Below are 26,536 nucleotides of genomic sequence, written 5' to 3' on the forward strand. Positions count from 1 at the left end.
TGCATCCGGGGACAGGGCGCACTAGCGTCATGACGCACTTCCGCGACGGGGCGGGGCTGCGGCGGCGAGGGCTGGGGCTTTAAAGGCACGCGTTGATTGGGTTAGAACCGACGTTACGTTCTAGGACCCCGGTGGAAAAAGGGGGTGTCCGCCTTGCGGGCGCGGTTCCGAGAACTGGTTACATTGTGGGGCCCACAGTTGGGTTAAAATTCTCAAACTGGGGCAAACAAGATGACTTTGCTTTTAAATGCCTTTTACTGTCTAGATAAGTCAATGTGAAGCGGCATTAAAGGAAACTTGTAGAAAGGCAGGAGTACTGGAAACCTAGGACTGTGCCTAGAACATAGGGAAATATTTTTATTGATACACTTCTTTGAAACTTTTGAACTTTGTTTAGCTTTTGCTAAGTACAGGGGTAACGATTCAGGAATCCGTTACTCCAGTTTAGTTTCGCTGGTTCTGTAATTGGTCCGAATAACTTTGTAACTTTGTTTTTCTATAATGAATTTACAGTAACGAGATTAAATGAAATATTGTGTGAGAAAACATTTACTGTCTCTTGGAGAGCTTTCAATACCATGGAAGTTTTTACATTCTCTGTCTCTCAAAAGAGACATATCTTTCTCCATACTCTGGAACCTGAAAGCAGGGTGATGATCACTTTTATTCTTATAATCCACTGAGTTTGGGTTTGACCTAGAAATGTGAGTTCGGAATATCTGAGCTTCTTATATATCTCTTGATTTTCAGAGAGGAAGAGTTACAAATACTCTTACAAAGTAAGTCCTTCGTTGGCTGGAATTCCAAATGTGTTAAAATGTTAAGCATTTTCCCCTCATAGACTTTATTAACATGGAACACTAAATCAATCCCTGGATATTCATTGATTTTTGTGGGTTCCCCCCCCACGTACCTATTGTTGCATTTCTTTATATGGTCCTTAATTATATTGTTTTCCTTATGAAGGATTTCTCTTTCTCCTTAATAATCAAATCCAGGTATAATAACTTAGAAGGCTTCTTTCAAAGGAAATAGTTTTCAGAAATATGTTAAGAATGGTTTATATTTTCAACCATATATTTATCTATGTACGAATAGTGTGTAGGTTGGGATTTCAGAGTTCCACTAATTGTTCCTACCTCTAGATTCTCATCCCTGTATATCTTTTCAAAGGTACTTTGTATATGGCAGCCTTGTATTTAGTTTATTATATTCTCTGTCCCACGAAGGCAAGGCCATGTGTCATTGTGTTAAGAATAGCTCAAATATGTTATTAAAATAACAGAAAATTAGTACATTATTTTTATATAAATAATTTTAAAATGAAAATAAACAGAGTGTAACAGACTTATTACAGATCTCTTCTTGGAATTGAGGGCAAGCCTGTAAGAGATCTCACCTTGGATATACAGTAGAATAATATACTTTAAGGCAAAGAAGCCTAGCAAACTGGCACTCAGAGGTAAGGTGACTTGCTTGTGATGACTCCGTTCCTGGGTGCCAAGACACGGTTTGAGCTGAAATTTCTCGTCTGTGCTCTTCCTTCTTACTGTGCTGCTTCCCACAGAAATGTCATTGGTTTAGCATCCCCTTATTGAGCACCTACCCACACAGCTCTTTGGTTTTCAAACTCCTTTCGAATAAAGGTAACGGAAAGAGCACTGGATTGGCACCTAGAAATTCCTTATTTTCTCTGTGTCCGTAAGCTGTAGTCTCTTCCTTGTTGCTGATTCGTGGAACTCTCATAAACCAATCTTTCCTCAGTCATAACGTGATCTCCCTGACCTCCCTCGCCCCGCCCCCCCCCCCCCCCCCCCCCCCGCTCCGCGTTTCTTTGCAGCAGCTTTCATGTGGACATTAAACTAAGCACACCGAGTGTGGCGAAGGATAGGTGGGGAACACAGGAAGTAAGGTTCAGGCTTGAAGCCTGATTATGACTGACTCAAGTTTAGACTTGGACAAACCATTCAAGTTTTTCAACAAAAGCATAGTAAAAATCAAGTTTCAGAAAATGATGCTGGCAAACACTTTTCTCTCGCTCGGTACTACTCTCGGAGGGTGCACTAGGACAGGATTTGTCAAGGACTCAGTCCGAACTATACTGCCGTTGAAGTTTTGGGAAAAACGGGGTTCTCTGCAGGCGAAGTTAAAGCAAACATCCACTTATTACTTTAATCATTCAGCAAACGTTTACTAGGCGACAAACTTAAGCCCAACTTTTCATTTTTAAACTTGAAGCCCATCCTCTCAGCCTCGCTACTTTTTCCTGTCCTAGTTCGGGAACCTTTGTACCGGAAAGCAGCCGCAGTAGCGGCTGCTGGGTCGATCCCGCGCCGGGAGCGAGCTCAGGGGCTGACCCCGCCCACCGGAAGTCCCTGGAGGGGCGGGGCCTCGGCGAGCGCGCGTTTCTCGGCCCAGGGAGGCGCGTGCGTGCGTCCTTGCGTGCGTGCGCCTGGGAAAGGATGGGCGGGGCTGAGGAGAGCGGCAGCCCCGCCCCGCCCCGCCCTTCGGAGTCCAGCCAGCCTCGCGCCTGCGAGCGGGCCCGTGAGGGTTGCTCGGAGCTGCTGACGGATCTCGGGGACCGCAGCGCCCGGACGCCGGACACACTCTCCGGCCCGAGGACAAGGTTTGGGGGACAAGCATGCATTTTCGCACACTGGACTTTTTCTTACCGTTTTCCAAGTATTAGTGGTTTCCTGCAAGACGCACTTTCCCGAAATAGTGCGGTGCTTTAGCGTGACGTTCCTCCCGTGCCAAGCGATGTATTAAACTTGGACCTTCTAAGCTACCCCGTTCATGATCGCGCCAAGCTCTTCATAGGCTCGTTATACCGTGGCTCGTTAGCAGACAAACAAACAGCTATCCTAATTCCTTTGAGGAAAACTGGCCCGCGCAGACTCCCCAGATGTCAATTCGAAAAATGTCGACCACCTTTTATGTAACACGTAAGGTTTGACTCAGTTTAGATCTAGACTTGGGATTTGTAGATGCTTGGGAAGACACTGGGTTGAGTTTTTCCTTTATTACAAAACAAAAACTTTTCCCTTTGTTCCATGAAAATAGTTTTTTGTTCTTTGTTTTAAAGCAGCTCCAATGCATTCACGAATATCTGGAAAATACAAGAGAGCAAAAGAAAACGAAACGAAAACCACCCAGAGTTCCATTACCCAAACTGAACCAAAAATCATCTATGGGCCTATTGGGGCCTATTTCCACGTGAAATATTTCTTGTACTCCTGTATGGAATGTGATAGTTTGCTTTTCCACGTAACATGCCTATCTTTTTTTTTTTTTTTTTTTTTTGCGGTACGCGGGCCTCTCACTGTTGTGGCCTCTCCCGTCGCGGAGCACAGGCTCCGGACGCACAGGCTCTGCGGCCATGGCTCACGGGCCCAGCCGCTCCGCGGCATGTGGGATCTTCCCGGCCCGGGGCAAGAACCCGTGTCCCCTGTATCGGCAGGCGGACTCTCAACCACTGCGCCACCAGGGAAGCCCCATGCCTATCAATTTTTACATAATTCTAGCTTTAGTAAATGTCTTCGTAACTACACGATGGCCCTTTCCTTTGTTACTGGGTGTCCAGTAGTGTCAGTGTTGCTCTGTTGTGTGTGACTCTGATGACGCAGTGTCTCCAATGGTGTTCAGAACGTGACCATTCAGGTCAGGAAGACCTGGGCTTCACCACGTGTTTAACCTTTGGAGCCTCACTTTACACCTCAGTAAGGTGAGCGTAATCATTCCCATCATGTCGGATTATTACAAGAATTAAATGAAATAATGAGTGAAAGTCCCTGGAGCATGTATTGATAAATACTAGCTATTTCTATAGGCAAGGTTTTTTTTTTTTAGTTTGTTTCTTTTGTTCTGATTTTTTTGTTTAGTTCCAGATTTTGTATGTAGTTACATACAATTGCTACACTGGGTGTAAGGGGTTTTATACACAGCTTTTCATAATTTTATTACGTAAGTAACACATAAATAATACATAAATTAGAAGCACTTTTTGCAGTAAGAAAAAATGAAAATTGTAATCCTACTCCCTGTAGATAATTATTATTCACATTTTATAATAGGGCTAGCTAGCCTTTCTCAGTTTTTTATACTTGTATTCGTATATTAATGACATGTTAAAAACTGCAATTGCATTATGAACGCAGTCTCATAACGGGCCAAGGATAGCGAAGAGGCCAGTGTGGAGAGAGTGCAGTGATTACAGGAGTAGGAAGTAAAGCTGGAAAGGGAGTTTGTAGGATTTGGATTTCACTTAAAATTTATTGGACAGAGTAAGTGCAGGGTTGAAGAATGGCATAATTTATTTTAGAATGTTTTCTTGGCTGCTCCAAGGAGCTAGACAGCCGGGGACCTGGGGAGGAAAGGTGGAATCCAGTTAAGAGTGTAACTCAGTAATCCTGGTGCGTGGAGGTGGTGGCTTAGAACAGGGTGAAAGTGGGAAAAAGTGGTTGGATTCTGGATATATTTTGAAAGGACAAGCTGTAGAATTCACTGATCGATTGGATGTGGGGTGTGAGAGACGGTGACTTAAAGGTATTTTGGCTTGAGCAGATATAATGCAATTGCCACTTAGAGCAGATTTAATTGGTGGGGATTGGGGGCAAATGAAGAGTTCTGTTTCAGTCATATTATGATTTCAGAGTCTATTAGATGTCTAATTGTAAGTGGGGTCTTAAAGACTTCAATTATTGTTGTCCATTTTCCCCTTCATTTCTGTCAGTTTCTGCTACATGTATTTTGGTTCTTTGTTATTAGGTTCACGCATGTTTATAAACATTATATCCTATTGGATTGACACTTTCATCATTACAAAATGTCCCTCTTTTTCTGTAGTATTTTGTCTGACATTAGCACAGTCATTCCCACTTTCTGTGGTTGCTGCTTGCATGATTTTTACTACGAAATCAAGTATATCTCTGTAGACAGCATGTAGTTGGGTCTTGTTTTTTAAAATCTATTCTAATCTCTGCCTTTTGATTAGAGATTGTTTAATCCACTCACATTCAATGTTATTGACATAGTTGGATTTATGTCTATGATTTTACTTTTCTGTATGTCTCATGTCTTATTGTTCCTTTGTCCCTCCTTTACTGTTTTCTTTTGAATCAAGTGAATATTTTCTAATGTAGCAGTTTAATCTCTAAGTGATTTTTTCCCCACTATTTTAGTTATTTCCTTTGTGGTTGCTCTAGGGCTTACCACATACATCTTAACTTACCAGAATTAGCTCCAAATTTGTACTAACGTAATTCCAATGAGATTAAAAACCTTACTCCAGTATAGGTTTGTTCTATTTGCCTATTTTTTGTGGTATAATTATTATATATATATTGTATCTATAAATGTTACAAACCCAACAGTACATTGTTATGCTGATTACTTTATATCTTTTAAGGAAACTGAGAGAAGAAAGGAAAGCAATCCATATTTACAGTTGACCCTTGAACAACACTGTGAGTCCACTTATACGTGGATTGTTTTCAATAAATACTGCAGTACTACATGGTCCGTGCTTGGTTGAATTCATGGGTGCAGAACCTTGGATATGGAGGGCCAGCTGTAAAGTTATAACACGTTTTCAACTGCGAGGCGGGTCAGTGCCCTTAATACCACATTGCTCAAGGGTCGACTTTATAGCTTTTATTATGTATGACCTTCTTATTTATCATTTGTGGTTCTCTTTACTTCTTGTTTTTATGGATCCAAGTTACCACCTGGAGTAATTTCTTTAGCTCAGTACAGCCTTGCTTCTACCCACCTCCTTTGTACTGCTGTGAGCAAATATCTTACATTTCTATTCTATATGTTATAGACCCAACAATACATTTTATTATTTATACACATAAAATGTATTGTTTTATACAATTGCTTTTTTTCATGTGTTCATCTTAAAAACAACTTTATGGAGGTATGATTTGCATATCCTAAAATCACCCATTTTAGGTGCACACTTCAGTGATTCTTAGCAAATTTACATAATTGTGAACCATCACCATAATCCAGTTTCAGAACATTTTCATCACCCCTGTGGTATTTCCTCATGCCCACTGGCAGTCACTCGCCATTCCCACCCCTGCTCCCAAGCAACCATTAATATACTTTCTTTCTCTATGGATTTGTCTTTTCTCGGCAATCATTGTATTTTTCTTTTTCAATTTTATAGTACATTCTCAATTTTGTACAACTACTACCTCTGTCTAGTCCCAAATATTTTCATCACTCCAGAATAAAGCCTGGACCCAATAAGCTGTTGTCCCCATTCCCCTATCCACCCAGCCCCTGACAACCACCAGTCCGTATCCTGTTGCTATGGAGTCATCTATTTTGGATATTTTATCTATATGGAATAATATATTATGTGACCAGTTGAATCTGTCTTCTTTTACTTGTTTCAGAGGTTGATTCACATTGTAGTATGTATCAGTACTTCATTTCTTTCTATGGAGGAATAATATTCGATTGTATGAATATATACAATTGTTTTTTAAATCTTTTAAGAGAAGAAACAAAAAGGCATTTATGCTGTCTTTTGTAATTACCTAATTACCAGTGCTGTTTGTTTTTATGTGTTGATTCAGATTACTGTCTGTGGTTACTTTCTTTTAGCCTAAAGAACTTCCTTTAGTATTTCTTGTAGGGTGGGACTTCCAGCAGCAAATTCTCAGTTCTTGTTTATCTGGAAGTTTCTTTATTTCATCTTCATTTTTGAAAGATAACTTTTTAGATATACTATTATTGGTTGACAGGTTTTTATTTGACCCTTTTTTTTTATTTGTTTATTTTATTTTTGGCTGTGTTGGGTCTTCGTTGCTGCGTACAGGCTTTCTTTAGTTGTGGTGAAGGGGGGCTACTCTTCATTGCAGTGCGCAGGCTTCTCACCGTGGTGGCCTCTCCCGTTGCGGAGCACGGGCTCTAGGCGCATGGGTCTCAATAGCTGTGGCACTTGGGCTCAGTAGTTGTGGCACGTGGGCTTGGTAGTTGTGGCTCACAGGCTCAGTAGTTGGGGCTCGTGGGCTCTAGAGCGCAGGCTCAGTAGTTGTGACGCACAGGCCCAGTTGCTCTGCGGCATGTGGGATCCTCCCGTGAGGATCTTGAACCCGTGTCCCCTGCATTGGCAGGTGGATTCTTAACCACTGCACCACCAGGGAAGCCTGTTTGACCCTTTTGAATATGTTATTACTCTGCCTCCTGCCTTCCATTGTTTCTGCTGAGAAACCTGCTGTTAATCTCATTGAGGTTAACTTTTTTTGGGCCACACCGCATCTTAGTTCCCCAGCCAGGGATCAAACCCGTGCCCCCTGCAATGGAAGCTTGGAGTCCTAACCACTGAACCACCAGGGAAGTCCCAGTGTCCCCTTTAAATGATGAATTGTTTTTCTCTTGCTGCTTTGAAGATTTTCTCCTTGTGTTTGGCTTTCAGCAATTTTACTGTGATGTGTTTATATGTGGATTTCTTTTGCGTTTATTCTACTTGGAGTTCTTTGTTCTATGGCTTTTCAATAAATTTGGGAAGCTTCCAGCCGTTATTTCTTCAAATATTTTTCTGCTCCTTTTTCTTCTCTCTCTGGCAATCTCATTACATGTATGTTGGTGTGCTTTAGAGTGTCGCACAATCCTAAGGCTCTGTTCATTCTTTCAAAAATTCTTTTTTCTCTCTGTTTTCTGATTGCACAATTTCTATTGATCTATTGTCAAGTTTACTAATTTTTTTTCTGCCAGTTCCAATCTACTGTTGAGCCCCTCTAATGAGGTTTTCATTTCAATTCTTGTATTTTTCAACTCCGGAATTCCCGCTTGTTTTTTAAAAATAATTTCTCTTTATTGATATTCTGTATTCGATGTGACATTGTCATCAGACCTTACTTCTTTAACCATGTTTCCTTTAGTTCTTTGAACATGTTTACAGTGGCAACTTTGAAAGCCGTTGTTAAGTCCAGCATCTAGTTACTCTCACAGGCGTTTTCTATTGCCTGCTTTTTTCCCATGGTGTGGGGTCATACTTTCCTGTTTCTTTGCATGCCTTGTAATCTTTTGCTGGAAGTTGGCATGTTTTAGCAACTCTGGTTACTGGTTTCCACCCTTCTCCAGTCTTGTTATTATTATATGCTTGTTCGTTTGTTTAGTGACTCAGTTATTCTAGTGAAGTCTATTCCTTCCTCACCCCATGCTGTGTGAAGTCTCTGGTGTTGCTCCTGAGGGAGTGCAGCCTTGCGGATTCCTACAGTCGCTCTGGGATGACAGTGGTTTTGGAAAGGTTCCCTTTGCCTGTTTCTTGTACTGGCCACACCCCGGTGTGTTAAGCTCCACTAGGTGCTGGCTGACTGCTGTATTGTTTTTAACATTACCCTGGGGCATAAATTGGTCCACAGACTAAACCAATCAAATTCAGGGACATTAACAGGATACTTTCTAAGGTCACTGTCTGAGATTTGACTGAGATCTGACTCAAGGTGGGTTCCTACCACCAGTCTCTATCCCTGGTTCTCTGTTACAAACGGCTGGCCTACAGTTTAACCTCCATATGCAATGATTCTACCAATCTCCTCCGGGTTGTCTTTCCCCACATCCTCCACTGTTCTGAGAGCATTGGGAAGCTCGAACTTCCTCTCCTCTGTTGCAGATGAAGCCAGTTCTTTTGGGAGGAGATGAGAGGCTGTCTGTTATACAGCCTCTTGTAGCCTCCTGGCGAAGTCTCTGATCCAGGACTCTGGAGCTGGGAGTGGGGCAGTGACACGCCTCTCTCTGAGTGACACTGTGTTAGGGGCTGGGCGCTCGGCGGAAGGGGACAACGGTAGCCACAGGTCCTCTCCTTCTCCCAGTGCCTCTGCCTTGGGGCCATGGCAAAGGCAGTCAGGGCCCCAGTATTCTCAGTGGTGCCACACTTGAGGTGTAAAGCCTTCAGTCCACAAACGGGAGCTGGGCAGAAGAAAGTCCTCTCCTCTTGGCTGCATCTCCTGGAACTTAGCCTGAGGAACAGGGAGCTGGGGGCAGAATGAGAAAGGCTGACAGCTCCAGAAGATGGCCCTCTGCCTGGGAGCTGGGGGACAGGGAGCCCCGTGTTTTGGGTGACACCAGGCTGGGGTGGAGTTTCTGTCTCTCTGATTTGGGAGGGTGTGAAGGAGGGAGCAGGTGTTGGTTCAAATACCACAAACTCTCGCTGATTTTACCAAATTATAGTAGATTTTCTTTTTTTTTTTTTAAAGATGTTGGGGGTAGGAGTTTATTTATTTATTTTTGCTGTGTTAGGTCTTTGTTTCTGTGCGAGGGCTTTCTCTAGTTGCGGCGAGCAGGGGCCACTCTTCATCGCGGTGCGCGGGCTTCTCACTATCGCGGCCTCTCTTGTTGTGGAGCACAGGCTCCAGACACGCGGGCTCAGTAGTTGTGGCTCACGGGCCCAGCCGCTCCGCGGCCTGTGGGATCTTCCCGGACTGGGGCACGAACCCGTGTCCCCTGCATTAGCAGGCAGATTCTCAACCACTGCGCCACCAGGGAAGCCCCTAGTAGATTTTCTTGAATGAGTGTTTCTTCATTTGCTGCATGCCCTTAGGATAATTTCCAGAGACTATAAGTGATTGTTTTAAATACCTTTTATCAGGTTTGCTGGGGAGTGGGTTCATGGAACTCCTCACGCTGCCATGCCAGTTAAATGTCTAATTGTAGATGTGAAGTAGGCAGTGGATAGACAGGTCTGGAGTTCAAGGGTGAAAGTAGAGCCGGAGATAGACGTTCTGGAGACATGGCGTGCGCATGCATTTTAAGGATGAGATTGACCAAGCTCACTTAGGTTCTGGGCAAGAAGGTAGATGGAGAAGAGTGTCGGCAAGGTTTTAAAGGCCATGCTTATTTAGGGTGATTGGCAGTAAGCGTTATCACTTAGGTGCCATTAGAGAAAAAACGTTAAGTTCACATAAAGAGTTAGGAGACATTTAACAATTTCCTTAACTGCTCTGCGGCCAAGTAATAGCGTGTGGCCTTGAGTGAGTTGTATAATCTCAGTTTCCTCGACTAGAATGAAGGAGTGGAGCTAGGTGATGACGAGAGCCTCATTGGACCTTCCAACTGCAGCCTATTATTCTTTAAAATTGGATAACTACACATTCTTGCTTTCTCAAATTCCAGGTACTTATATAAATTCCTGTACTCAGTGCTGGCAAGAGTTTGGTAAAATGGGCTTGCTTACACACTGCTGGTGGGAATGAATTTAGTAATGTGCTTCAAGATCCTTACGAATGTCAATGCCATTTGCCCCAGTTATTCCTCTTTCAGGGCTTCCCTGGTGGTCCAGTGGCTAAGACTCCGCGCTCCCAATGCAGGGGGCCCAGGTTCGATCCCTGGTCAGAGAATTAGATCCCGCATGCCACGACTAAGAGTTCACATGCCGCAACTAAAAAAAAAAAAGATGCCACATGTTGCAGTTAAGACCCGGCATAGCCAAATAAATAAATAAATACCAGGCCAAAAAAATCTCCCTCAACTTTACATTTTGTTACAAAGTACTCTATCAGATGCACTCCAGACTTTTTAATATTCACTGTAGGTCTTTACGTGACTGATCAAACTAGAATTTTGATGTATATGTCACTTCTCAGTGACTTCAGAACCTTTTTGAAGTTTAGGGAAAGATGATTTAATTTTTCAGATAAAATTACCTTCTAAGATCTAGGTAAGATCTGCCTAGAAGTCAAAACATTTTGTATTAAAAAATTTTTTTTTAGGTTGCAGTTGCAAGCACAGCAATTTGTGCAGTAGCTCTCTGTATGCTATGTTCTTCAGTAAGTGAATGGATAAACAAACCGTTGTACATCAGTACAATAGAATACTATTCCAGGATAGTGAGAAATGAACTATCGTGCCACAAAAAGACATGGAGGGATCTTAAATGCACGTAGCTAAGTAAAAGAAGTCTGAAAAGGCTGAATAGTGTATGATTCCAACTATATGACGTTCTGTAAAAGGCAAAACTATGGAGACAGTGGTTGCCAGGGGCCCAAGGGGAGGGAGAGATGAACAGGCTGAACACAGAGGATTTTACGAGAGTGATACTATAATGGTGGATACGTGTCATTGTACATTTGTCCGAACCCATAGAACACACAACACCAAAGGGAACCCTAAAGTAAACTGTGCACTTTAGTTAATAATGTATCAACATTGGTCCATTAATTGTAATGAATGTGGCACACCTATTTAGGACATTAACAGTAGGGGAAACTGAGATGGGGAGAGAGGGAGTATACGATAACATTCTGTACTCTCTGCTCCGTTGTATGTAAACCTAAAACTCTAATAAAGTCTAGTTTTTAAAAAGCTCAGCTGTCAATTTGTGAGGTAGACCTTTGTATGTTTTGAGTGTGTGGGGGAGGTGTCTCTGTGTACGGGGTGGAGTCACAGATAACTAGATGTCATTTCAGCAACATTTTCCCCTCCACATTTACAATAGATTGTTTTTTTTTTTTTTGCAGTACGCGGGCCTCTCACTGTTGTGGCCTCTCCCATTGCGGAGCACAGGCTCCGGACGCGCAGGCTCAGCGGCCATGGCTCACGGGCCCAGCTGCTCCGTGGCATGTGGGATCTTCCCGGACCGGGGCACGAACCCGTGTCCCCTGCATCAGCAGGCGGACTCTCAACCGCTGCGCCACCTGGGAAGCCCTACAACAGATTGTTTTTAAAATTTTGTGCCTTGTAGTGAAAATTTAACACCCAACTGTATGTCGGTCATATCTCAATAAAACTGGGGAAAAAAAGGATTTAACACCAGCCTTTTAAAATGCCTTCTTATACGTTCTTTTCTCTTTTTTTTTTTCTATTCATAGGTAGGTCTGTGTTGTTAAATTAATGAATCTGAATTTACATTCCAGTACGTTTCCTGTGATCCTGACATTTACCAGAGGAAAGCATCATGTCCAAATCCTTTTTCCTAGGGTTCCTAGGGGAAGACTTTGAAGCTCAAGTTGCAAGCTTGGGAGAAATACTTTCCTTAGAGGCGTGTGGGTGCAAGCTTTGCCAGGTCACGAGCCACACAAGGGACGCCTCCGGAGCCACGTCTTAATTTCCTGTTGAATGATAGATGCCAGTGTGGTTTTGAACCAGAAATGACAATCGACTCAGATGAAAACTTCAAGTTTTAGAATGCAGATTAGTCGGAAGACAAACAGAATCTGGAAACGATGCCTTTTCTGTTACCAACGTACGTGCTCCCAGACCTAAATTCTGTGTCAGATCCTAACCCCGGGTGGTCACAGCGACAGTCTTCGTGGGCCCGTGAATCACACTGAAGAAGCTGGACAGTTCCTGCTAATGGGCCTTTCTCTCCTGTGGCTAATGTCCTCTGAGCCAAAATCAGGTAGGTAAGATAGAAAGACCCGGCCTGAGTGCTTTAGAGCTGTTGGCTTATGCTGAATTTCTACTATACAATCTCAGAACCTTGGGAGAATTCAGTGTCCAAAGTTGTTTCAAAATGGGAACTGATAAAAGTCAGAAAAGAAGGAAGAAATGACAATCGAGCTTACCTCTTAAAATGCTGTGATGAAAGAAGCCTTCTGTGTAGCCTATTTTAGACCACAGTTGTACTAACTTATGTTGTAAATGTCAATAGAGACGTTTCGGATTTACACGTTTCTATTGTAACTGAGATCTAAGTAGAACTTAATGGGAAGACAATTTTCACAGTTTTTCACATGCTGCGAAAAGTAATCATCAGCGCTCGATAGGGAAAAAGTTTTCTTGACACAAAGTGATTGGGGGAAACATAGGAATCAGTCATCACAGAAAGGAGTCAGTCATCAGTGTTTTTTAAATTGTCCATAGTGTTTGGCTTTCTGTGAAGCTGAACATGTTAGAAATCTCAGGAGACTTCTCGTTATGATAACTTAAGTCTCTGAACAGTCATTTTTCTGGAAAGTTTAGAGCATTTCTTTTTGGCTGTTGCTGTTCTTATTCACTCAGATGAAATTCAGAAAATCGTATTTTGGATGTGAACAGTCACGGCGCCTGTGTTTCCTAGTGCAGCTGGTTACTATTAGCCCTTTGCAGCTTGCAAAATTTCAGGCAGTTTGATATAATTCAGTATAATCAAAGAGTGTTGGAATAGAAAATGGTTTTCTAGCATATGCATTATATTGTCTCCTCTTAATGTCTGTTTGAATATATGTCCATAATTTTGAAGAGTTAAAAATTTTTCTACGTATCTTGACAAGCCTGCAGTCTATTAGCCGTGAGGGCGCAGTGGTGAAGAATACAGTTTGGTGCCACTGCCTTGATGGGTGCTAGGGTGCCGGCAGTTTTACCACCTTTGATTTTGTACCATCAGTACAGCATCGACAGCCAAAAACGCAGACAGCATCTCAGTGTTGTTATGAAAGTAGTTTTGACGTTGTAGACCCTATGAAAGGCGTCTGGAAACCCCCAATGATTTGTGGACCACGCTTGGAGAACTGCGACGGTAGTTAGAAAAGTTAGTTAAATAGACAGAATAGGGAGGGATGACACCGTGCATTGGCTGACACTGCCAGGGGAGGGTTCCAGCCCCCGGAGGGCAGCAAAACTCATCCCTGGTATCAGAGTCGCCAAGGAAAACACAGCGCGGTGTAGCGCTGGATGGACCAACACTTTTACTCGTGTGGAGAAGAGACAGAGGAAGATCAGCTCCAGTAAATAGTGTGTGTTGCTCTCCCACGGCCAGCAGTTCCCCACCCCAGCCGAGGCAGGACGAACGGCCTGCACGCATCTCTCTTGTGCTGCAGCAGAAGGACCCGGCCCCTCCCCGAGGAGTCTGAAATACTGAAAGTCTGCGGGTTATCCAGACACCCACTGGAGCGGAGCAAAGGAGCCCACAGTGAGCCTGAAACAGGGAAATACATCCCACACAAGGCCGTAAAAGACCAGGCTGTGTGGGCTCTTTCCCTTGGTGAGGAAGTATCCAGGGAGCGAGCGAGGTCGAAGGGCCGTGGGCAGGAGATTGCCTTTCCCGGCAATTACGTGTGATCTGTTCCCACTCCAGTCTTACCTACTGCTTCTCTTTATCTAAACTCATCCAGTTGCTTTCCTTCCTTTTTTTGGTCAAATTATTTTGCCTTCATGTGTTCTGTAATGTTTTCTCGTTGAAAATTATTATAAAATTTAATCGTGGGGTTCCCTGGTGGCATAGTGGTTGAGAGTCCGCCTGCTGATGCAGGGGACGTGGGTTCGTGCCCCGGTCCGGGAAGATCCCACATGCCGCGGAGCGGCTGTGCCCGTGAGCCATGGCCGCTGAGCCTGCGCGTCCGGAGCCTGTGCTCCGCAACGGGAGAGGCCACAACAGTGAGAGACCCGCGTACCGAAAAAAAAAAAAATTTAATCGTATAGATGTTTGCTTTTAAAAATTAATAGTGGAGGAAATGAGGCCTCATTTAAAAATTATAACCAACTAGCAGTCAATCCAAAGTAGTAAGTAAGTGCTGGATAGCTACCTATTACAAGTGTCCTCAAGACTGAAGAAAGGATAAAATCAAAACTTCCGGGACTCATGCCATCTTCATATGTGGGGGGGCATGTCGTCGCTTCCAGTCACTGCCCCCTCCTCTTATTTTCTGCCTACTTAGAGCCTTTCGCCACTTTCACAAGCTATTTGGCATAAACAATGGTGAATCCTGCCTACTTTGGGTGCTTGTTAAACTGATGACCGACTTCCTGTTGTCGATAGGATTATCAATAGAGAATGTAAAAGGCACAGACATCCGCTGCAGAATTGGATTATTTCTCCACTATTTCTACATGGGGAGTATTCCTGTGTTTTTCTCATTCTTGAAAGAGACAATGGCTACCAGACTCGCCCTTTTCACTTCACTGGAGGGACGTTCTCACCTCTCTTGAGGGTACCTCTGGTGTACCCTGCTAGAAGGAAGTCACCTGTTTCCTCTGGTCAGTGGGCACTGCCTCAAGTTATAAGTTCTAGGTCGTATTCTGGGGAGAATTTGAATTGCTTTGGATTAACTGTCCTAATGTGTAAGAATGGCTTGTAAACTCTGAAATGGTATACACTGGAGAGGGGCCAGCGACATGATTTCTAATTTGTAACTACACGTAAGTTCATTCATCTTGCCAGGGACGAAACTTACAGATGTCAGATTATAAATATTGCTGCGACAAGAAACCATCTATAGACTATCTGAAACATTCTGCTGCCTTACTCATCTTATTTGGATAACGTAAGTGGTTTCCCTAAATACACAAGTCATGTGAAAAGTACTTTGCAATCTGTAAGTGTATGTACAAATAATAGTTACTGGAAGGTAATAAAGTAAGAGGAAGACATGAGAACAAGGGTGAAACACTTGCAAGAAAGAGGAGGCTGCCTAACACACAGACATGAGGGTGATGTGACTATGCAAGGGGACTTTGATCTTCAAGACAGGATTTCCATCTTTCAGTGTTGCTCCCTTTTATAAACTGTAACTTGGTTCTTGTGCTTTTTTCATCCATACAGGACTTAGTTTTGATAGGATATATATGAATCTGTAAATATATAGGTACAGATTTATATTGTACCTGTACTAACTACAATTCATAGAGTTAAAATGAGTATTTCTGATTGGTCTTCATTATCATTTTGAAGATTACAGATCATCTAAATATACTATATATATTCCTGAGCTTTTTTTTTTGACAGATAAAAATTTGCCTGAGATTCCCAAGCATCTCAATGCCCATACCCACAATTCCTACTCACATTTGTCCAATGAATGTGAAGAAAACAAAACAAAATAACGACAGCAACAAGATTGCATCAATATGCAAGTGACTTGCTGTTAATAGGTAAACTAGAAACCATGGAAAACTATAAAGTGAAAAATAAGTTATCTATGATCCTACCACCAAGAAATAGTCCCTATATTAACATTTTGATATTTCCTTCCAGTCCCTCTTTTTCTGGCTTTTTCCTTAAAAACAGTTTTTTGGGTTTTTTTAGATCTAAAGTGACACGTAGGTGGTTTTTAGTCAGTTAAGATTTAGGTAGAACCAGTGAAGGAGGGCAAAACTTAATGGATGAAATAAAAAAGCTTTAAAACTTTTTAATTAAAATATTCTGTATTACTATTTAAAAAACAGACCTTGAATTTAGACATAGAAGTACAGAACCACACTCCCCCCAACCGTATACTTTCTTGCCTTTTAATCAGTGTATTTTATGAATATACCGACAACATCCTGAGGTGTATGAAAATACAGAAACTCAGACCCTGCTACAGTTGATCCTCTGTGTCTGCAGGTTCTGCATCCATGAAGATTCAACAATATTTGGGGGGGGAATTCCAGAATGTTCCAAAAAGCCATACTCGAATTTGCTGCACATTGGCAACTATTTACAAAGCCTTTACATTGTGTTAGGTATTATAAGTAATTTAGAGACGATTTAAAGTATACTGGAGGATGTGCATAGGTTATATGCAAATACCACGCCATTTTATATAAGTTACTTGAGCTTCCATGGATTTTGGTATCTGAGGGGGCCCTGGAACCAATCCCCTGCAGATACCAAGGGACGGTTATAATTATTTTTCACTTTATTGCTACTAACATATTTTAGAAGGTTTTGAAATACTATAATAGTTGTTTTTCAGGTATTCATAAACATATTTTACACAATAATATGTGTCTTTCACAGAAGCTTTCAGTTTACTTCTTGGTGTTCTCATAACATTCTTCAACCCTTTCTATATAATTTTTTGTTTGGATTAGCTCCTCTCTTTGGAAAACCTTGCAACAGAAGGAGGACGGACCCCACCCAGAAACTGGTTCTGATGTTGAGACGGATGACGCCACCATCACACCAGGTGGGTATGGAAAAACTTATTTACTGAAACTGTCTATAAAACAGAAAATCAGGGACATAGAAAATAGACTGGTGGTTGCCAAGGGGGAGGGGGTGGGGGAGGGTAGGAGTGGGAGTTTAGGATTAGCAGATGCAAACTGGTATATATAGAATGGATAAACAAGGTCCTACTGTATAGCGCAAGCAACTATATTCAATATCCTGTGATAAACCATAATGGACAAGACTATGAGAAAGAATGTATATATATATATATATATATATATATATGCATAACTGAGTCACTTTGCTATACAGCAGTAATTAACACAACATTGTAACTATACTTCAGTAAAAAATAAATTAAAAAAAAGTTTATTTACATAGTCAGGTTTTCTGGGGCTCCCAGCCGCTGGCTCCCAGCCTGGTTTGAAAGTGGCTCAAGAGAGCAGGGGAGGGCGACTGCCTTGGTTTGGCATAGGGTCCCCACGACCCAGCCTGGGCTTGTGTGGTTTGAACTTGCACCAACGCAGGAGCATTCGATGCTCTCCTTAGCTTGCTCAGATGTGGGGCACAGGGGAGGGTTATGGGAGGGGGGCTTGGACACTGTCTGTAGTCAAACATGGAAATTGGAATCAGACTGTGTATGCCAAATGTACCTTCCTGACCATTTGTGTAAACAGTTTTGAGGAATCTATTTTCTGTAGCATAGTTTAGGAGAATGATAACAATGTACTAGTGATGGTAGCTGACATGTATACTTACTATGTGCCAGACACTGTGATCACTGCTTTACACATATTAGTTCATTTAATCTTATAATCAGTCTATGCAGTAGGCAATAGTATCTTCATTCTACAGATGAAAAATCTGCAAACAGAGAGGTTAGGTAATTTTCCTAAGCTCACATAGCTAGTGAGTGGCAGAGACGGGATTTGAAAACAAGTAAAGACAAATTACCTTTAATTCTTTTTTCTTTCTGATTGTTTGCACTGGCCTCCAATATTCCATGTTAATTAAAAAGATTTTAAGAATAATGAACTTTGAATCACTTCCAATTTGTCTGTGTGAATTCGAGCAAATTTTGGGTCCCAGGAAATGCTCTTCCAAGGGAACATGTATTTCTGCTTCTTTAATTTAAAAACTTAGCAACATACCATTCCTACTGAATGATCCCGCACAGTTATAATTTTGTCCCTTTTTCATTGTGTTAGGATATTATATACATCTCTCTATTTTTTTAATAGAGTTAGATTTCAGAAAACATGAAAGAGGGAATACAACTGCCCACGTCTTTAATTAATTTGTACTGTCCTTGAGTTGGTAATTTATGGAGGAAAAAACTGGTACAGACTTTTATCTTCTTAGTGATGTGACTTTTTCTCACTAATCTCCTTAACGATTTTTTTTCTGCTCTTTTAAATGTTTAGCTAATTGCTATCTAAATATCACTCGTGGGAAGTTTGTTACTTTTAGCTCTGGGACTTAAGATATAATATTTGGTTAGAAAGGTGGTTGATAATAGTTTTTAGGTAAATACATATCTAGTAGAGAATTTTAAAATAATAATTTAACTTTTCTAAACTTTGTATAAAAATAAATCTAATCATGAAGTGCTTTGAGAACTTAAAAAGCATTACTGAATACAGCTGACTGCTTTTAGGAGAGCATCTTATTTTAACTGTTCAGGCTACTTTGAGACATTTTTTATTTCAATGCCCTTCTAAAGTCAATATTAACTATATGCGACTAATTGCATTTTTCTTGAAATCTGTTATAAAACAATTTCTTGCATAGGAAATGTACTTTCAGTAAAGGGAACAGTTTTTTTCTTTGATGTTTTGTTTTAGACATTGAGTGGTTTTAGCTTGTCCGGGGGATTTTTTTCATTATGGTGTGAGATAAGAGTCAAGAGTCCTTTTTTTTTTTTTAAAGTCTATCACATGGATTTCCAGTTGTTCCAACACCATTAAGTTACCTTTGTCTTTGTGCTGAGAAATCAAATGGCCGTACATGCATGGGTATAGTTTTGAACTGCCTGTTCTTTTCCATCGGTCAACACTTCTATTCCTACACCAATTCTGCACTGCCTTAATTACTGTATCTTTGCAGCAAGTTTTGACATTAGGTGGTATAAGATGTCCAACTTTGTTATTTTTCAAAATTGCTTGGCTATTCTAGGTCCTTTCCATTTCCACTCCCACATAAATTTTAGAATCTGTCAATTTTTACTTGTCTGAGAAACTGTTTACTTCTCCTTCCCTTTTTTAAAATAGTTTTTAAAAATTGTGGTAAAATATACATACCTTTTATCATCTTCACTATTCATAAGTGTAACTTCAGTGGCATCACTTACATCCACAGTCCTGTGTACTCATCCCCACTATCTGCACCCAACATAGACTCTGTCATCATCCCCAACATAGACTCTATTCCCAGGAAATACCAACTCCTCCTTTTCTCCTCCCCACCCCCCTGGCAACCTCTTTTCTGATCTGTGTCTGTGAATTGCCTATTCTAGCTACCTCGTCTCAATGGAATCATACAGTATCTGTCCTTCTGTGTCTGGCTTATATCACTTAGTGAGACCTCATGGATATCTTCAAGGTCCATCCATGTTGTAGCATATATAAGCATTTAATTCCTTTTTATATACGGTTGTTTAATTCCTTTTTATATACGGTTGTTTCCACCATTGAGAATAGTGCTGCTGTGAACATGGGTGTGGAGATGCCTGTTTGAATCCCTGCTTTCAATCGTTTTGGATATACAGTTGACCCTTGAATGCAGGAGTTAGGGGTGCTGACCCTCCTACAGTTGAAAATCAGCATCTGACTTTATTTTATTTTTTTTAAATAGGTGCAAAGTTTATTTTATATTTTTCAATATATTATTTTTTTTAATATTTTATTTTATATTGGAGTATAGCCGATTAACAATATTGTGATAGTTTCAGGTACACAGCAAAGGGACTCAGCCATAAATATACGTATATCCATTCTCTCCCCAACTCCCCTCCCATCTATTTTTTTTAAAATATTTATTTTTTATTTGGCTGCGTTGGGTCTTAGTTGCAACATGCGAGCTCTTTGTTGGGACGTGCGGGCTTGTCTCTAGTTGTGGCTCCCGCGCTCTAGCGCGCATGGGCTTAGTTGCCCAGTGGCACGTGGGATCTTAGTTCCCCAACCAGGGATCAAACCTGCGTCCCCTGCATTGGAAGGCGGATTCTTAACCACTGGACCACCAGGGAAGTCCCAGCTTCTAACTTTATAGTCGGCTCTCCATATGAGTGATTCTATATCCTTGAATTCGACCAACGATGCATCGTGTAGTACTGTAGTATGTATTTATCGAAAAAAATAAATTTCAATTTATTATACTCCACACGTAAGTGGACCCTTGCAGTTCAAACCTGTGTTGTTCAAGGGTCAACTGTATACCTAGGAGCAGAATTCCTGGGTCATATGGTAATTCTATATTTAATTTTTTGTGGAACTGCCAAGCAATTTTCACAATGACTGCACCTTTTTCCTTCATTTTTTTTTTGGTAGCACCGCGTCTTAGTTGCAACAGGCAGACTCCTTAGTTGCAGCACGTCCTTCACTTTTTTTTTCTTAAAGCTAGATTTATTCTATTTTAAATACTATCCTTTATTATATTCCATACTTCTTATTTTATTTTTTATTTTATTTTTTTTACATCTTTATTGGAGTATATTTGCTTTACAATGGTGTGTTAGTTTCTGCTTTATAACAAAGTGAATCAGTTATACATATACATATGTCCCCATATCTCTTCCCTCTTGTGTCTCCCTCCCTCCCACCCTCCCTATCCCACCCCTCTAGGTGGTCACAAAGCACCGAGCTGATCTCCCTGTGCTATGCGGCTGCTTCCCACTAGCTAGCTTATCTTTGGTAGTGTATTGCATGTCTTTCTTTCTCTCTCCCACCCTCCCTCCCTCCCTTCCTTTCTCCCTCTGAGGCTTGCGGGATCTTAGTTCCCCGACTATCTGGGATCGAACCCGCCACGCCTGCAGTGGAAGCTCGGAGTCCTAACCACTGGACCTCCAGGGAATTCCCTTGCATGTCTTTCTTGTTTCAACCTAGCAAACTCCACTTAGTTGTAGGATAACTTGTCATATTAAGCAAAATTAAATTCTAGCATAAAAGTAAATAGAACAAAGTCAGACTATTTTAGGTTTGAAAGGGTGGGTAATTACAGTGGACATAAGAAGCTAATTTAATTTGTCTAACTATTCCTTTAAAGAAATTTGGAAAAAAGAAGAAAGGGAAAATAAAACAAAACAAGGTCTTGTCACCCCAAATTCTAACCTTAATGCTCTGTCTTCTCCAGTGTCTTTTTACGTACTTAGCTTGGCAACCACACCCAAGGGCATGCACTGGACCTGCTTCTCTCCCAAACTCAGTAATTCAAACACCCTCTCCCAACCACAACCGCTATGAGCATTTTCAGTCTCAGTGTGATCAGTGGGAGAAACCACTGACTTCTCCGTTTCCTCTTTTCTTTCTGCTCCTCTCCTGCCTGGTGTAGATTCCATGTTACATTATTTCATTTGCTCTTTCTTGATTATGTGGGTCACTCCCTTTTCTCTCTGTCTTTCCCAGCTCCCGTCTCCTAAAATCCTCACCCAGAAGAAACTTTGTAATTACCATCCCTGGTAGTTACATTCTGGGTTGGTGCTTTTTTTTCCTGCAACACTTAAAATATTTCATTCCACTGTTTTCATGCTTGCATGGTTTCTGGTGAGAAATCTGATATAATTCATATGGGTAAAGTGTTCTTTTTCTCTGGCTTCTTTCAAGATGTTTTCTTTGTCTTTGATCTTCTGCAGTTTGAATATGATATGCCGAGGTGTTTTGGTATTTATCTTGCCTCCTGTTGTCTGCGATTCCTGGATCTGTGGTTTGGTGTATGTCATTGATTTTGGAAAAGTGTCAGCTGTTATGACTTTGAATATTTCTTCTGTTCCTTCTTCTCTTTCTTTTCTTCCTGGCAGTTCCGTTACACTACGTTATACCTTTTGCAGTGGTCTCATATTTTGTGGATATTCTATTTCATTTTTTTCCATTCTTTTTTCTCCTTGCATTTTAGTTTTTTAAGTTTCTATTGATTGGTTTTCAACCTCTGATTCTTTCCTTGTCCATTCTGTCTACAGGCCCATCCATTCTTCACTTCTGTTACAGTGTTTTTGATTTCTAGACTTTCTTTTTGATTCTTTCTTAGTGTTTCCATCTTCTTACATACACTACCTATCCTTACATGTTGTCTACTTTTCTCATTATTAGCGTATTAATCATAGTTATTTAAAATTCTTTTTTTTTGTTGTTGTTGTACGCGGGCCTCTCACTGCTGTGGCCTCTCCCGTTGCGGAGCACAGGCTCCGGACGCGCAGGCTCAGCGGCCATGGCTCACGGGCCTAGCTGCTCCACGGCGTGTGGGATCTTCCGGGACCGGGGCATGAACCGGCGTGCCCTGCATCAGCAGGCGGACTCTCAACCACTGCGCCACCAGGGAAGCCCTATTTAAAATTCTTGATCTAATAATTCCGAATTTCCTGCCATATCTGCGTTGGCTTCTGATGCGTGCTTTACCTCCTCACACTGCATTTTTTCCTTTCAGCATGCCTTAAAATTTTTTGTTGAAAGCTGTATATGATAAAATGAGATAGATATGCCTTTAATGAGATTTTATGTTTATCTGGCTTAGAGTTAGGCTGTGTTTACTGTTGGCTGCAGCTGTGGTGTCAGAGGTTAAAATCTCCTCTAGTGCCCTTGTTTTTGTGTCCCCTATTGTCTCCGGTATTCCTAGAGACTCCTTAAATAAGTTCTGATGCTTGCTGTTAATTTAGCTGTAATCCCCTGTGATTATAGAGGAGCTCTATTGATTTTGTGGTAAGGTATGTGGGGGGAGAAGCAATCTATTGTCCGTATTTGCCTTTGCCCACTTTGAAGGCTACAGGAGGACGGAGCTGTTTCCCTGCCCTTTGGCCAGTTAGGCGAAGGTAAAACCCCAGCCAGTAGGCTCTGGTAAAACAGTTTCCCTTGTTAACAAGAATAAAATACTCTGGGTGCCCTTTTATGTGGTTCATTTCCCAATCCCCTCCTGGAAGCACAAAAGGATTTTTGTCTGACCTTTTCAGTGGTAGGATTCCAGGAGGTAAAACTCATGTAAGTATGGGGTCCCTCCGCCCCAAGAATGGGCTGTCTTAGGATATTTTAACTCTCAAGCTTCTCCGCACTAAGCCTCCAGCAATTTATCAATTACAGTTTAAAGTGTTCTTTCCAATACTGGCACCAGCTGCCAGCTTCTGCTCCTAGGTATTTGTTCCCAGTAAGCTGTGATTCTTTGTGTCTTAGATTCTTTATATCCTGTCTGTTTCCCCGGCTTTGGGGGCAGCAGTTTTCCCTGTGACCTCAATTCTCTGATGTATCAAAGAAGAATTAGTGATTTTCAGTTTGTTTAGACTTTTTCTTGTAAGAATGGAAGTGACAATGTAAAACCATTTTACATGTCAGCCCAGAAACCACAGAAGTGTGCTTGTTGATTTTTCAAAAGATCCTGCTATGATATTGATTGGAATTTGTGCTGAATCTGTAGTTCAGTTTAGAAAGAATTAACATGTTAACAATATTGAGTCTTTTGATCCATGAACATTGTATACATCTCCATTTATTTAGATATTTAAAAATTTCTCTGAGCAGCATTTTCTAGTTTTCAGTATATAGGTCTTAACACATATTTTGTTAAATTTATCCTTACATGTTTCACATTTCTTGGTGCCATGGTATCTGTTCAATGTCAATTGTCATTTGTTTACTGCTTTATATAGAATATAAATAATTTTTGTATATTGACTGTGTATCTCACAACTTTGTTAAACTCGTTATTTCTAGTGGTTTTTGTGCAGATCTGTTAGGATTTCTTATATATACATATATATATATTTTTTTTGCGGTACGCGGTCCTCTCACTGCCGTGGCCTCTCCCGTTGCAGAGCACAGGCTCCGGACGCGCAGACTCAGTGGCCATGGTTCACGGGCCCAGCCGCTCCGCGGCATGTGGGATCTTCCCGGACCGGGGCACGAACCCGTGTCCCCTGCATCGGCAGGCGGACTCTCAACCACTGCGCCATCAGGGAAGCCCAGGATTTCTTATATATTAATCACTTGTTTGCAAATAAAGACACTTTAACGTCTTCCTTTCCAAGTCATATGATTTCTTAAAATTAATAGATATTATTTTCCCTTAGCTTTGTTTTTTTCCTTTTCTTTTGGCTGCATGGCATGCATGATCTTAGTTCACTGACCGGGGATCAAACCCACGCCCCTGCAGTGGAAGCATGGCGTCTTAACCATTGGACCACCAGGGAAATCCAATAGACCTTAATTTTTAGAACAGTTTTAAATTTACAGAAAAATTGAATAGGCAGTACAAAGGGTTTCTATATTCTTCTCCTACCTCCACCCCTGCAATTTCTGCTGTTAACATCTTGCATTAGTGTGGTACATTTGTTATAATTAATAAATCAATATCGATACATTATGATTAACTGAGGTCCATAGTTCAATTAAGGTTCACTCTTTAAAATACACTTTTGTTTTTGGCTGCACCACAAATCATGTGGGATCTTAGCCCCCCAACCAGGGATTGAATCCATGCCCCCTGCATTGGAAGTCTTAACCACTGGACCACCAGGGAAGTCCCAAGATTCACCATTTGCATCTTACAGTTCTATGGGTTTTGACAAATGTATAATATAATGTCATGTATCCACTATTACAGTATCATACAGAATAGTTTCATTGCCCTAAAAGTCTCCCGTGTTCCACCCATTCATCCCTCCTTTCCTCCCCCTGAATCCCTGACAACCACTGATCTTTTTACTGTTTCCATAATTTTGTCTTTTCTGAATATCATATACCTGGAATCATACCGTATGCAGTCTTTTCAGATTTGCTTCTTTTGTTTAGCAATATGTATTTACATTTCCTATGTGTCTTTTTAGGGGGACGGGGTGCTTGATAATTCATTTATTTTTGTTGCTGAATAAAATTCCTTTGTCTGAATATACCACAGTTTATCCATTCACTTATTGAGCTAGGCTTCCTCATTAGGAGAAGAGTGATATTGCCAAGTGTGACCTAAGGGAAGAAAGTAGCAGTGCAGCATGAAAGCTCAGTGTGTCCTCAGGACTAGAAGAAAGATAAGACACCAACAACGGATTCAGAATTCTAGAATACATATTGCTTTTATCTGATGCAGGTCTATCTTTAATATTATATTTTCCAAGCCATGAATAGCAGGGATTCCCTAGGCTAACTGGAAAATTATTATATATTTCTTTTCTTTATTCCTCACATTTGTGGAGAGTCCCTACTGTGTTTTAAGCAGTATTCTAGGCGTTGGGGAAATGATGGTGAACTCAGGATGTATAAGGCCCTCGCTCTTGCATTCTTGTAGGTAGGAAACATATAATAGTAAGTGCAGTGAAAAAATAAAGCAGAATGACAGGGTAGAAGAAAACTACTTAGGGGATGGTCATCAAAGCTTCTCTGAGGAAGTGACATTTGAACTGAGACTTGAATAATATGAAAGGGGAGCCATTGGGGGAAGAGTGTTCCAAACACCAGCAAGTGTGAAGACCCTGAGATAGGAATACATTTGATGTGTTCAAAATACAGGAAGGAGGCCCACGTTCCCACTGAAAACCATTTACCCCATTTTATGATGCGATCACAATGCTAGGGGGTGAACTTCTACAATATGCTGGTTTTGAGCGTTTAATTCTTCTATAAGACCTTTGTAAGCAATTGGTCAAATTGGACTTCCCTCGTGGTGCAGTGGTTAAGAATCCGATTGCTAATGAAGGGGACACGGGTTCGAGCTCTGGTCTGGGAAGATCCCACATGCCGCTGGGCAACTAAGCCCATGTGCCACAACTACTGAGCCTGCGCTTTAGAGCCCACAAGCCACAACTACTGAGCCCATGTGCCACAACTACTGAAGCCCGCGCGCCTAGAGCCTGCGTTCCACAACCAGAAAAGCCACTGCAATGAGAAGTCTGCGCACCGTGACGGAGAGCAGACCCCGCTCGCGGCAACTAGAGAAAGCCCGCGTGCAGCAACGAAGACCCAACACAGCCAAAAATAAATAAATAAAATAAACAAATTTATTTTTAAAAAAGAAATTGGTCATATGGACTAACCTGCTATTCATATGTTCTTTTAACAGCTCCAATTACTAAACTTAAAGTTAGGTGGCATCGCATTCTCCAGACTTTCCTCCTCTCTGGGTCTTTGGGGCGCTTCCTCTTTATCCTCCCCTATGGCTTAGTCTTGAGTCTCGTTTCTTCTCACCCTGCTATCTGCTTAAGTGAGCTCATCCATTTCCATTATTTGTCAGTTATGGACTGGCTACTTGACAGATTTACTTGGATATCTCTCAGAAATCTCCCCCCACCTGCCTCAACTGGCTCCTTGGTCTTCCTTACCTCAATATATGAGATACCTCCATTCAAACCAGTCTACATCTAGTCCATCATCAAGTTCTATTAATTTTACCTTAAAACATATATGAAATTCTCTGTGTTCTTTCTAATTCTGTTGTCACCACCGTAGTCCAAGCTTCCATCTTGTTGGAACTCCTGCAGTTGCCTCCTTTATTTCTCTATGATTTCTCCACTCTTGCCTTTGCTGTGCTCCAAACCATCTTCTA

At 41.5% G+C, this 26,536-nt stretch overlaps 1 long non-coding RNA gene across 1 annotated transcript; it reads left to right on the plus strand.

The window, feature by feature from the left end:
- The first annotated feature begins 2,523 nt into the window (after nt 1-2,523).
- LOC132528263 (uncharacterized) lies at nt 2,524-24,017 on the plus strand. The gene is made up of 3 exons (XR_009543149.1): nt 2,524-2,938; nt 16,729-16,827; nt 23,817-24,017. It is a non-coding gene; the product is annotated as an uncharacterized LOC132528263 (long non-coding RNA).
- Nucleotides 24,018-26,536: the final 2,519 nt, after the last annotated feature.

The sequence above is a fragment of the Lagenorhynchus albirostris genome, chromosome 10 (genome assembly GCF_949774975.1).
Source record: "Lagenorhynchus albirostris chromosome 10, mLagAlb1.1, whole genome shotgun sequence".
Lineage (NCBI taxonomy): Eukaryota > Metazoa > Chordata > Mammalia > Artiodactyla > Delphinidae > Lagenorhynchus > Lagenorhynchus albirostris.